Source organism: Corythoichthys intestinalis, chromosome 4, assembly GCF_030265065.1.
Source record: "Corythoichthys intestinalis isolate RoL2023-P3 chromosome 4, ASM3026506v1, whole genome shotgun sequence".
NCBI lineage: Eukaryota > Metazoa > Chordata > Actinopteri > Syngnathiformes > Syngnathidae > Corythoichthys > Corythoichthys intestinalis.
The window spans coordinates 36,607,032-36,620,872 of NC_080398.1; the positions used below are offsets into that span (position 1 = coordinate 36,607,032).

Genomic DNA, 13,841 nt, shown 5'->3' on the forward strand with positions numbered 1-13,841 from the left:
ACTTTTGTCAGGGACTGTAGAATATATTACAAACAGTTACGTGTATTGATTTTGGCTCAAATAGCCCCCATTATATACAGTAGATACCCAAAAAGACATACAATTTCACAAGGCTTCAGCTCAGCAAGTATTTTCAGTTAAAATAATACCTCCTTGGCAGTTTCTATCAAAACAGGTCAGTTGGGGACATTGAAGTGCTTGTCTCGACTCCTGAGTATAATTATCTGTCATATTGGACATTTACACTTGAAGAAGCTTAATGTTCCTCTGTATAGATGAGGAGGATGAGGAAGAGAAGAGAGACAAAGGCAGAGGGAGGAAGGGAAGCTCAGGGGTCAGTCAAGCTTGGACTTGCACTCGTGCTCTAGACATGCACCCAATCCACTCTTATCTAGTACCTGTCGCACGCTGCGATGGCAAAATGGAATTGACTATTGATTTCCACCTGCCCTCATCACAGGTCACTTGTGGCCTAGTGTAGTGGGACAAAAGCGGGCAAAACACACGCCGTGGAAACACGCACGTACGCAGGTTGCTTTTAACCGCTCTCGAGGATGAGTGTTGCTTCCAGTATTACGACACCGTCTCAGAAGAAGGAAAACAACAAGCAGTTGCACACGAGGCAGCTTTGCAGCCATTTTGAGTGATATACTATGAAAAAAATACTTTGGAGCATTACTTGGTGCCGTAACCAGTAGGGGTGCAACGGTTCAGTTAGCCCACGGTTCGGTTTGAACCTTGGTTTTGGTATCTCGGTTTCGGTTTGCGTTTTGCTTTATTTTAGGGCTGTCAAACGATTAAAATTTTTAATCGAGTTAATTACAGCTTAAAAATTAATTAATCGTAATTAATCGCAATTCAAACCGTCTATAAAATATGCCATATTTTTCTGTAAATTATATATATATTCTGTAAAATAAATGGTTGGAATGGAAAGATAAGACACAAGATGGATATATATATTCAACAAACGGTACATAAGGACTGTAGTGGGCATTTCACTCTACTGTCATTTAAATCTGTCTATGCTGTCCTCACTCCGAAGCGTCTACTTTTTCCAAAGCTAGACAGCTAGTGAACGACGCCTTAATAATTCTTCTTCCTTTTTCATCTGATTTATTAATAAAATGGCCTCAAACCATTGTCCTCTTTAGACCGTCGTAAAACTACAAAATAAAAGTACACAAGCATTGCATTAGCAACAACATTAGCTTAGCACGCTATACAGGTTCACTAAACATAAAAAGCGTCTCATACAAAAAATATAACATTTCGCTTACTAACATAATATGTACATTCTTTACAACAACCATACTTACGGACAAAGCTTGTCCAAGGATCATATAAGCACAACATTATCAGCCCGAGACGTCGTGCAGCCATAATGAACTGGTAAGAAAACAATAAACCATGTCGCGAAGCGACCACAAGAGTTCGCTGTTGGACAGCATAAAAAGCCTTGCTGTAAAACTTACCAAAAGGCTGAATACTTTCTGAGCGGGACATGTGCGTTAATTGCGTCAAATATTTTAACGTGATTAATTTAAAAAATTAATTACCGCGCGTTAACGCGATAATTTTGACAGCCCTACTTTATTTATTTATTTATTTTTAACTGCCTTTATTTTGCTTTTTAAAAAATGAAATAAACACTTAAAATGTAAACATTTTCGACTGTTAAAATGCTTCTTAGCTCTTTGGCTAGTGTAGTGACTGACTACACACACAGTAGTAAAAAAGTTACTTGGCAAAGTAACTGGTGATACCTTTCATGTTTGTTTTTTTTCATTCATTAAAAAAACAAACCCCAAAACATAGTAACCTTTGCTATGTTTGGAGGTCATTTAATGTTGTGACTCAACCGTTAAAGTTGATAAAATTGCTCCCGTTTTTGCATTAGTTCCCTTCTGTCTACTTTCGCGTGTGAAAATTTTAAAACTGTTTCCCACACTTTTTCCATATGGGGTTGGTGGCGCGTCCCCTCCGGCCATCCCTGAAGGCTGGTTGATGGGTGCGCAGGTGGCCCGGGGGACCACCCTGGGTCCCGGGGGGGCGGCGGCTCCTTTGCTGGGCTGCGGGAGGAGGGATGGGCTGCGCTTGGCCAAAAATCCCTCCCTCCCTGGGCTGGCTGGGTGGGGACCATGGCCCTGGGTTGACGCCCGCGCGGCTTCTCCGCCCATCTGCGTGGCTGTCGCGCGCCCGGTGGGGCTTGCGTGCTGCTGGATGTGGTAGGGCATGCTTGGGTTGGGGGTCCCGGTGCCGGGATTGGCGATGCGGCGGCGTAGGGTTGGTCGCCAACGGGCTTACACTCATAAGAGATTCACACGATTACTGGGTTCTAGATCACAAAACTGATTTGTGTACACGCTACCCCTTTCAATCACTTGGCTTATAGGCTTATAGACACCCCCACCCCCATCCCCCTCTTTCACTGGCCAATAGGCCCCCAAATGGTGTAAACCGGAAATATATCTCGTTGACGATAGCACCAGCATATTAGTAACTAGTCTAGTTGTTCAATGTATTTCTTGTTTTTGTTTGTGTATGTGTTTCTTTTCTTTCTTCTCTTGTATTTCTTTTCTTCTGTCCCCCCATAATCCCTTCCTGTTCGCTGCTTTGTCATAATAAAAAGGTATTTTGAATGATTACAATGGGAGTATGTCAGACTCTCAATGTGAAACATTAAAACTGTTCAGACTATCCGGGCACTTAGACTTTCATTCTCTGTGTCAAACAGCTGAACAGGACAGGTTAAGAAAAAAAAATAAAAATAAATAAATAAATAAAACTTTCATCCTTTAAAGATAGACTCAAGTCAAGATTTTGCTGATTTAGGAGTATTTTAGATAAAAAGTTGCTTAGGTTCGCTCGTAAGGTTTACTACAACAGAGCCTTTCTGAGAAGTTTACTGCTCTAAAATGGCGGCTGTTTACTAACGCTGCTGAGTCTGCCATTTCGCATGTAGTTCTATATGCATGAGATATCTAGGCGTAGATTGTATGTTGTCGGCTAAATCAGGTAATATTGGAGCCACCTCGCCTAGCATCGCGTTTGCTACATCGTCTCAACAAACACTCTTCCCTCTCCGAGTCTCTGACTTTTCTTGCGTCATTCAACCAACGCATTGTCTCGTTGCAGCAACGGTGACCAAATCCGAACGGATGAAAAAAAAAAAAAACGTAATACACGAAAAACTCAATCTTGGTCTCATTTGACCAAAGATTGGTCCCAGTTGAAGCCTGGGACCGTGTGTATTTTTGTGTGAGACCAAGATTGAGCTTTTTGGCAACAAACACTCAAAGTGGGTCTGGCGTGCCACGAAAGATGCACATGCTGAAAAGCACCTCATACCCACTGTGAAGTATGGGGGTGGGTCAGTGATGCTGTGGGGCTGTTTCGCTTCCAAAGGCCTTGGGAACCTTGTTAGGGTGCATGGCATCATGAATGCTTTGAAATACCAGGACATTTTAAATCAAAATGCGTTGCCCTCTGCCCGAAAGCTGAAGATAGGTCGTCACTGGGTCTTTCAGCAAGACAATGACCCTAAACATATGGCCAAATCTACACAGAAATGGTTCACCAGACACAAAATCAAGCTCCTCCCATGGCCATCTCAGTCCCCAGACCTTGTTTTGTTGGCAAAAGGGGGTTGTACAAAGTATTAACACCAGGGGTGCTAATAATTGTGACACACATTATTTGATGTCAAATAATTATTTCTTTATGTGGGATTTTTTCCCCACTGAATGAATGCACTTGTATTGAAGGTTGGATTTTTCTCTTTTTTTCCATTAAGGTCCCATATTATTTGAATTAAAAAAATATATTAGAAGCTAAAAAAACACATCTTTTTCAGGGGTGCCAATAATTATGGAGGGCACTGTAATTCATTTCTTAATTTAATTAAAAGAGGAGAAAAGATTGCCATTTTTTTTTAGGGCAAACGATGTTTTCGCGACTGTGAGGAGAAGAGTCATTGTGCAATCAGCAGGCGAATACTTTTTTGGAAAGGTTCCTCCCATGAAATATGTCACAAGTGGACCTTTCCCAGATTGATATGTGGAATATATTCGTAGCAGATACTGTATATGGAACAATCTGGCGTGCCAGGTTACTGCAATTACCTGTGAGTCTATGTGTTCCTGTACTTATGCCAAATAACGTAAATATAAATTACTAATAAAGTTATAATTTTACCATTTATCTGTAAGATGAGCTAATCAAACCTATGATAGTTTAATAGCTATTATAGATGAATATAAAGCTGAAGTCGTGAAGGCTTATATTTGAAAAATTTTGAAGTCAAAATGTCCTCCAATTCTGAAATCACCCAATTATTAAAAATCATAGTGATATTCTCAACTTTGTCAATGAAATTGGAGATACTATGACGAAAAAACTTTTTACTCCACATCTTTCTAAGCTGCATTCGTACTGATGTAAGTAATACGCAATATAATGGGAATCCCATGCAGCATGTTTAACAAAATACCGTGTGAGTGAGTGTTTGTCGGGTATTGTATTGTACTGCTCATCATCATTTGTCGCCACCGACTGCTCATTGTTGCGCTGTGCAGCTGCGGTAAAGAGCCAGCAGAGCTCCATTATTCTCACCGATCATTGTTTTATAAGCCTCTTTTCCTCCTGAATAGCCATTGTTCGCTCATCTCGTCCTGGGTCTCCGACGCGAGTCCTTTTCCAGGCAGGGTCGGCTCACAGGCGAGCTGAGGAAAGTCTGGAAAAAATAAGCTTTCGGATAACCTTGACCGTATTCCAGCAGTGTCCAAAACATAATAAATATGTGCAGTTGGTATTCACAATGCACTATAAACATTAAGTATTGCAGATGCATATATATAAATGTGCTTTAAATGCGAACCTAGTGGCAAACTAACAATGTTTGGTAAATTTTGTACTTTTCATTTGTCGTTTTACTTTACGGGTAAATATAATTAGCAGTGTCATTAATAACGGTGTTATTTTTTTCCCAGTAGTGAGCAGTGTTGTTAATCTTACTTTAAAAAAGTAATTAATTACTGTTACAAATTACTTCTTCCAAAAAGTAATTGCGTTAGGAACTCAGTTACCTGAATGTAAGAGTAATGGCGTACCGCAAGCAACATGTCACTTCCGCTCATTAATATTTATGGTATTAGCTACTGTTGCTAAGCTGGGACAAAGCTAGGACAAGCCACCGTTTGTCCCTAATAGGAAATGAATGGAAATCGTGTACGAAGGAGATGTTTACAGCGCTAAACCTACCAATTCTCTCCGAAAATGATGTGCCTGGTGCCAAATTGACTGGCATAGATGTGGAAGAACATAAAAATGTTCAGTTAAAGAGATGGCTTTAGTGTCGAAGGCTGAAAAAGACGAAAAAAAAAAAAACGAGCCGACCTGAGCATAGCTTTAGCTTTTTTTTAATCGACGCGACTGACAATGACATTCTCCGGTTTCAACAAGCTATCGTTTACCATCAGCCATGTCTTTCTTATATATCCTCTTGTTGTCCTACGTCTCTTACCGTTCTTGGGGGTAATTTAGTTAGCTTTGTGTAGCGATCGCAAATGCTACTCAGTGACAGCCAATGAACACTTTTAATTTTTTCATTGATAACACATCTTAATCCTATAATTTATTTACACTTCCCCCTTACTAAAGTTGTTTTATATATATATATATATATAACAGAAACGGTAACAGTGGCAGTCAGATACCATTGTAATTTTTTTCAGGTCATTCATTGTCAGACAGAAGCAGTACGGCACAACGTTACGCAAAAAAAATAAAGTAAAAATATAAAAATGGCTTACCTCTTTGTCCTCTGAAAGACCAAGCCAACCTAACATAATGTTTACTGCATATGAAACGTGAATGGATTCGCCGAGCTGGTGTTAAAGTCCGCGCAAGTTGATTCGGTTTTCACATTTTTTCCTCCCGAGTTTTTGGTTTCCGGGAACGTATGAAGAAAACATCCTTCATGGTCGTAATGTCTAGAGTCGTTTCTACAAGTTCCAAAAAAGCAATGCGTGATCGGCATGTTCGTTTTTGAAAGATTACCGGCGAAAAGTAGCACTTTTTACGCTGGGTCTATGCGAGGGCGGGTCTATAATGTCCCACTTCGGCTTTACTTCCGCTTTACAATGCAATGTAACGGTCTAAAAATAGCTTGCGTGCGGTACGCCATTAGTTACTTGGCTGTCACACAGTGTGAAGTTTGAAGGGTTTTTGGGACAATTGGTCCAAGCCCAATTCTTTACCCTCCACTTAACTAGACACAGGGCTATTGCGATAACTAGATAGTAACCTTTGCTATGTGTGGAAGTCATTTAATGTTGTGAATCAACCGTTAAAGTTGTTAAAATTGCTCCTGTTATTGCATTAGTTCCCTTGTACTTTCAACATGTTTAAGTTTTAAAACTGTTTCATCATTTAAAGATAGATTTAAGTCAAGATTTTGCCGATTTAGGAGCATTTTAGATTAAAAAAAAAAAGTTACTTAGGTTCGCTAGGAAGGTTCTCTACAACAGAGCCTTCCTGAGAGGTCTACTGCTTTAAGATGGCGGCTGTTTACTAACGCATGTAGTCCTTAAAACATGTTGCCAATGCAGCCTTGTCTGTCATTTGCATCTAGTTCTATAATATGTGATATCTACCGTATCATGTGGGCATAGTTTGTAGGCTATCGGCTACAGTCGGGTATTATCGGAGCCACCTAGCAATAGCATTGCGTTTGCAACGGCGTCTTCCCCACTCCTGCTCTGCTCTCTTGTCTCCGTGAATCTGTCTCTCTCAGACTTTTTTCATTCAACCAACATAGTAACACATAGTAATTAGTAACGCACGCCTTTCCAGCCTCAGTAACGGTAACGGTGTTGCCGAGATGAGAAAAGTAATTAATTAGATTACTCATTACTGAAAAAAAATAACACTGTTAGTAACGCCGTTATGTTCTAACGCCGTTATTAACAACACTGGTAGTGAGTAATCCAATTAATTACTTTTCCCATCTTTGCTGTTACCGTTACTCAGGGTGTGAATGGGAGCGTTACTACAATTCGGTTAAATGAAGTGAAAGTTGTCTGATTTTGTCACATGTTCGCCTGAGTGCAGAGCGGGAGTGGGAAGGAGGGAAGAAGGTGGTGAAGCCATAGCAAACGCGATGATGATTTGTAGGTGGCACAGAACGTTAGCATAGCATTCGGGTTCTCGTTAGCTTTAGCATTTAGCGTGGCGAGCGTCATCTAAAACTCTCGGGCAACTTTTTTTTTTTTTTCTACATAATTTTGTGGTGTCCAGGTGGGTAAAAAGTAGTGCTGCAACGATTAATCGATTAACCCGAGTATTCGATTAGAAAAAAAAGATTCGAATTAAATTTTGCTGCTTCAAGTATTCGTTTAATTAAAGTGTGTTGTAATGGTTTATTTTGAAAGTGTTTGCATTTAGTTTTATTGATTTGGGTGGATACACTCCCCTCTTGTCTGCCTCATTTCACATGGCTGAATCCAGCTGCTCCATGTTAAAACCAACATAAGCCAAGTTTTTGTTTGAGCTGATGTTTTTTCTAATACATTCGTAATTTAGATTATTGGTATATTTAGCCGTTTCTTTTTTTTTTTGACTGAATATGTGTCTGAACCATTTGTTAAGAGCTTTGTAAAGAAAAAATTGTAGGAAAAAAAAAAAAAAAAGCATTAGCGTTTTATAGCATTTAAGCTAGCGGACTTTTGCTATGTACTAACTAACTAACTAGTTCATCGATTAATCGACTACTAAAATAATCCATAGCTGCAGCCCTAGTTTCAACAATTTACATCGAAAATAAAGACATTGGTTGACTGAAAATGGTTCAATATTAGATGAAATGTCTTGTTTTCTCATGTATATTTATAATTGCTCTCTACCTAAAAATGTTTTATCCGATTACTCGATTAATCGATAGAATTTTCAGTCGAATACTCGATTACTAAAATATTCGATAGCTGCAGCCCTAGTAAAAAGAATCAAAAATAATGGACTGTTGTCCTGTTCAGTGTGCATTATCATCACCAAGTTGGCGTTGTCCTTGTAGACCGCACAATATAATAATCCCCCCCCTCCCCCCCCAAAAAAATCACTGGCCCTAAACTTTTCTTGAATGACATATCCATGAACCTTGTGTGATGTTTTTTAATCAAAAGAACTAGATCAAATACAGACGAGGCAGGAGACTCACAGCCTCACCTGCATATTGAAAAATTCATCTGTATATACGTATTAGGGCTTTGACGATAAACACAAGTTCAGTACGTACCTTGGTACAGGGGTCACGGTTCGGCGCGGGTTCAGTACAACACGAAAAACAAAAAGGCTTTTTTTTCTCGCAGCATTTGAAAGTTAAAGCTTGTATACTGTTACACTGTTATATTGGTGAAATTTACAAAACAAAAATCAAAATGTCAAAAGTGTGACATACAATTGTTTGCAGTCTCTGCAATGCCAAGCTTGCATACCACGGCATCACTTCGGCCATGAATGAACACCTGGAGCACCGTCACCCTGTTGTAATTTTTGAAGACCACAGGAGACAACAAGCTGGTAGCTCGGTAAGTCCATATAACTGACTAACGACATTTTTCTATTGAAGTTGCCTTCATGTGCATCGTATCAACGTGCACCATTAAGCTATTTTCACGTACTTAACTCCGGTGACACATAACATTTATTTATCTACTCTGCTGCTGCTCCTGAAAGCTGTAGGTTTCACAATTTTTAATAAGTAGTTATTATTATTATTACCGGTATTATTATTTTAGAATAATGTTGGAAAAGTGAAGTCACGGTGTTCTGAATCTGTTTACATTACATTCTTTTGCACTAGTTAATGCTATCAGCATTTGACCTTTTTGTTTATTTGTGATTTATTATTGTTATTTATGTGTTTATTTGTAGTTCAATAAAGAATTTAAGTGTCCCATAATGTTTTTGTGAACTAATAAGCGTCAACAAAAATTTAATTGCTAGATATGTTAAAACATAGACTTCATAATGATATTAACGCCAAAGCTGACCGAGTGGAAACACAAAGACCTTTTTATGTTGAAAATTTTTGTGAATAAATGCTTAAATCCCTGAAGTCTTTATAGATATGGACGTAAAACAGTTTTGATTTTGTTAAAAAATACAAAGAACCGGGCCGTTAGCATTTATTTTACGTAAATATGTCGAATGTACTGCTAGTCTTTGGGCCACTGTAGCCTTATAATCTCAAAGAGCTTTTTCCGTTGAAAATTCTTATGAATAAATGCTTAAATCCCTGAATTCTTTATAGATATGGACGTAAAACAGTCTCGATTCTTTGTTAAAAGAGCAAAAAACTGGGCAGTTAGCATTTATTTTACATAAATACCGTAATTTCCCGAATATAACGCGCACTTTTTTTCCCCAAAATCCACTTGTAAAATCATGGTGCGCATTATAATCGGGTACAGGGATGGAGACAAAAATCTAAATATATTATACATATATAAAGACCGATTTTTTTTTTTAATTGACACGGCCTGTTGTGTTGACGAAACGTATGCGGCGATCCGTTGCCGACCATTACGGTACGTGATATCACCGTTTTGTTTCGGTCGTGGCGAGCTAGGGAAGGAGTCGGAGGCGGAGTATCAAACAACGGAGCAAATCCGCGTTGCTTTATTGACATTTAGGCTGCAACAAAATACGGTAGCAAAGTCTGTCTCACATGCAACCCGCGGAATATAACTATCTTTCTGGCTGTTCCCTCAACAAAATACGTTCCCCCGGGAACTATACAACGTGCCAACATAAGTTCCGTCGGTGAATTCTGTTATAACTCGCTACACAGTAATACTTCACTCTGATTGATCGAATGATTTCACTCTGATTGGTCGAATGATTTCGTCTGTGTTAAATTCTGCTTTTTTCACTCTTCATAAAGCACAGAATTTAGTTTCTTGAACTCATTTGAGTCAACGTTTATTGCAGCTCCGCAACTCAGACCGTAACAAACTTAACACAACTCAGACTTTCTGTGTCCGGGAAACTCAAATCCAAATAGTAATAGTTCCTATTGTTACATTCTAGTCAACAGCGATGCGCTCTTCTGATTTCCGACCTAAATCACCACTTTTATTTTTACCGTATCAATCCATGGAAGAAACATTTATTCATCATGATGAAACGAGCAAGTTATACAGCAGCCTTTAAAAGAAAAGTCACATCTGTTTTGTTTTCTCCTGGATTCTGGTAAGTTGAAGAAGTTGTCAGATCATATTACCTTACATATTGTCAGTTTACGGTAATGTTTTAAAGTACCAACGTGCTATGCTTGTGCTGTGTTTCACCAGTCAGTAAAATGACATTTCCGTATCTGTACACAAGCTCCGTTTTCTTGTATTCTTCTATTTATTTGTGCTAAAATTTGGGTGCGCGTTATACATGGGTACAATAATTTTCCCTAGATTTTACAAGTAAATTTGGGGTGCGCGTTATACACGGGTGCGCTAATATTTGGGAAATTACGGTAGCTTCCGCTCTATCTGAGAGACAAAGAACAACGCTCCAAACCCATTTTAAAGCAATAAAACTGGCCAATGGAGGGCAGTCGCGCATTTTGTAAGACAAGGCAACCCGATTCAACAGCAGTGAACGGCCAGGCGGCATGGTCGGAGTGCTGGCGGCATGATGCCAGGCGGCACTCCGACCGAACAAAACAACCAAGAGGACGCCTGGGAGGCCAGGCGCTGGACGACCGAGCAAAACGAGTGAGACCCCCAGTGCAGCGGCTCGCCAAGCAGACCCCGCAGAAACACAAAAATAATCCATCTTTGTGAGACAGACAACGATGAGGGAAAAGTTTACACGGCTATCGTGGCGACAAAGGCGTCATCTTGGCGACAAACCGTCATCTCTCAGTTGTCATGTGTGAATAAATTATTACTTTGCTATCAAAAACTCTATTTGTCTGGTTGCTCATGGTATTTTGTAACAGGAAAACATTATTCAGATGTTTGGGATGTAACTAATGCAAAAAATAGCTTGGTTAAAGTCAAAGTTATGTTTGAAATGTATGCGTTTACAAAAAGCTCGTTTTCTCAGTTTTTTCATCAGAAATTGGAAAATTGCTCAAACTAAGCTATTTTCTAATGCCGATTTCTAAAGAATGGAAAAAGATATGAACTTACATTCTTTGTCGTGAAAGAAGTGAGTCTAATCTTTCTTTTGGTGGGTTCCATGTTTATATATCAATAGAACAGAATTTTCTGTGGGCCTTGCAAAATCAGTCAAATCCAGAAAAATGGCAGGGAGCGAAGGGCGTTGCTCTGGTGAAAATGGCTGGGAGTGAATGAGTTAATATTTCACCGAGCATGAATTGCAAAATGAATACAAAATAAATGATTTAACAATATTCTGCAACCTACCTGTGCATTTGCAGCAAGGGGGGGAAACAGAAAAGGAAACACGTCACGTGGGCACTGGAAAAATCTAGAAAAATAGCATTGCGTTAGCATTTAGCAACACTTGTGAATGGCTTCGCTCATTGAGTGGATAAAATAAGCAAAATACACAACTACAAAGAACAGTAATATAACTCAGGGACTCACATACACTAACTAAACGAAGCCAGTCACTTAAATGAACTTATTTCTTGACTTAATGGTGAAAACTTTGCCCACAGACTTAAGCAACATGTTACCTTTTTGACGAATCCACGACGACTGAATTTAAGTGGATTCCCACAACCACGTGCAGCAAGTGCACCTGCAATTACGCGGTTCACCACAAGATGACGCATTTATCCCAATTTAACTGGATTTTACAAAACTCCTTTAACTATGTTACATTTATTTATTTATTTTAATATAAAATAATAAAAATAATATTAAAACCCTCAAACGCAAAATATGGTCTGTACTTTTGCTGGAAAGGGAAGATATTTCAATAGCAAAAATATACAGTATTGCTCACATCTGTTCACATGATTCTTAAATCAACATCCCCAACAGTTTGCTTTAAACAAACGCCACCGTTGAAAAGGTCACTGTGAAGGAAATTAGCATTAACGCTCGTAGTAGCAGCAAACAACAGCTTGTGAACAGATTCCGGGATTTGTCCGAGGTTTGACCTTCTGTCAAACAGCACCTGTGAACAATGTGAGCCAAAAATTGAGAAATAAATATATAAATAAGGAACAAAAAAGAAATATTCCAACAGATGGCACTCTGGTACCACGTACTTCCATACAGACGGAGCACAGAAAGAAGATGGGATGATATCCAGTTTTGCATTTTGTGTTCAAGAGGCTTGTTTTGTTCTACAGGTGAAACAGCGACTGTGCCTTTAACTGTTTTCTTACACGCGCGTGAAAAGTACAATAGTTGCTCATTTTCAGGGAACATGATGTCTTGACTAAATGGCTATTGGTGACCTTGGAGCTTGAGTGTTTTCTCTATGGGTCTGCGACTCCATAAATACAATTGAGTTGAATTGATACTCCCAAGGTGTATTACAAGCCCACAACAGCTGTTTCATAAATAAGATGGACATGTCTGACATATTAAGAAGCATGAAAATCTATCATGGAGCCATACTGGGACTTGAACATTTTTGTTTGGAGCAACCTTTTTCTTTAGGGAAAATTTGTCCAGGATTTGTAATTTCACCTTGTTCAAATGATTACCGTAATTTGTGGACTATAAGCCGCTATTTTTTCCTTCAATTTGAATCCTGCGGTTTATAGTCCAGTGTGGCTTATTTGTTGATTTATTTAGGTTAATAGGTACTGCTTTATTTGACAGCGGCATCATAAGATTGTCATAAGACCATCATAATTATGACATGACACTATCATAGGCATTATTGAATGCTTATGACAGATATCATTAAGTGTAATCCAGCAAATTATGTCAGTAACTCCATTTATGTCCAGTTTGGATCTTTTACATTGATCCAAAAGTGAGATAATTTGCCGAATGACACTACATGACATCTATTATAAGCATTCATTAATGCTCATGACAGTGTCATGTCATGAATACCATAACCACAAATATTATAACTACCATAACTACCAATTAATGAAACAACTGGAATAGTAACTGAAGAAATAATTATCACAGACTATGAATTTAGATTGTTATTGACATCTGTAGCGCTGCAATGCATGCTAGGGGGCATGTTGGATGACAACAGTGTTGACAGCAGAGGTTGACTGTCTCTACCAAGGGAGCAATGATGGCCATATGAAGCTTCTTAAAACAATGATGGTGGTCCATTTGGTCTTATGACAGTCTTATGATGCTGCTTTTTTAAAAAAAAAGTGTTGCTGTTTAATATCTTTTAGTGTAAATATTCCATAATACAGTGAGGACATGTGGCTTATAGTCCAGTGCGGCTCATCGATTAACAAATTTTATGTCAAATTTGGTGGGTTAGGGTTACTCATAGTCAGGTGCGCCTTATGGTCCGAAAATTACGGTACATGTCTTTTTTTTATTGTTACCCAGAAAATAGTTTAGTTATCATTACAGGTAGTCCCTGGCTTGAGAACGAGTTCCGTTCCTACACTGATGACATAATTTCCGCGTAAGTCGTAATTAACACTTTAAGTAGCTTACAAAATAACTATCCAAAAAGTCCAAAAGTATTGTACAGGTAGTCCCTGGTTTACGACGGCCTCGGCTTACAGGATTTCAACTTCACGACACCGGAGTGTCGTTCGCCATTGTCGCCAGTGTTTTTTTGTTTGTTTGTTTGTTTTTTTTAAGCTGCGTTAACAGTACCTTATTGTACACACATAGTATCTTATTTTTATCTTCATTAACTTGATATGTTCT

At 38.8% G+C, this 13,841-nt stretch overlaps 1 protein-coding gene across 2 annotated transcripts in view; it reads right to left on the reverse strand.

Annotated features, from left to right (window-relative positions):
* The window catches only part of csf3r (colony stimulating factor 3 receptor), a 126,035-nt gene that overhangs the window by 50,480 nt on the left and 61,714 nt on the right, over window positions 1-13,841 (reverse strand). For both annotated transcript variants that reach the window (XM_057834311.1, XM_057834310.1), the window contains exons 6-8: window positions 11,427-11,490; window positions 11,190-11,340; window positions 4,615-4,735 (exon numbers count right to left, since the gene is read on the reverse strand). The gene's annotated coding sequence lies outside the window, so the exon portion shown is untranslated. The remainder of the gene's footprint in view (window positions 1-4,614; window positions 4,736-11,189; window positions 11,341-11,426; window positions 11,491-13,841) is intronic.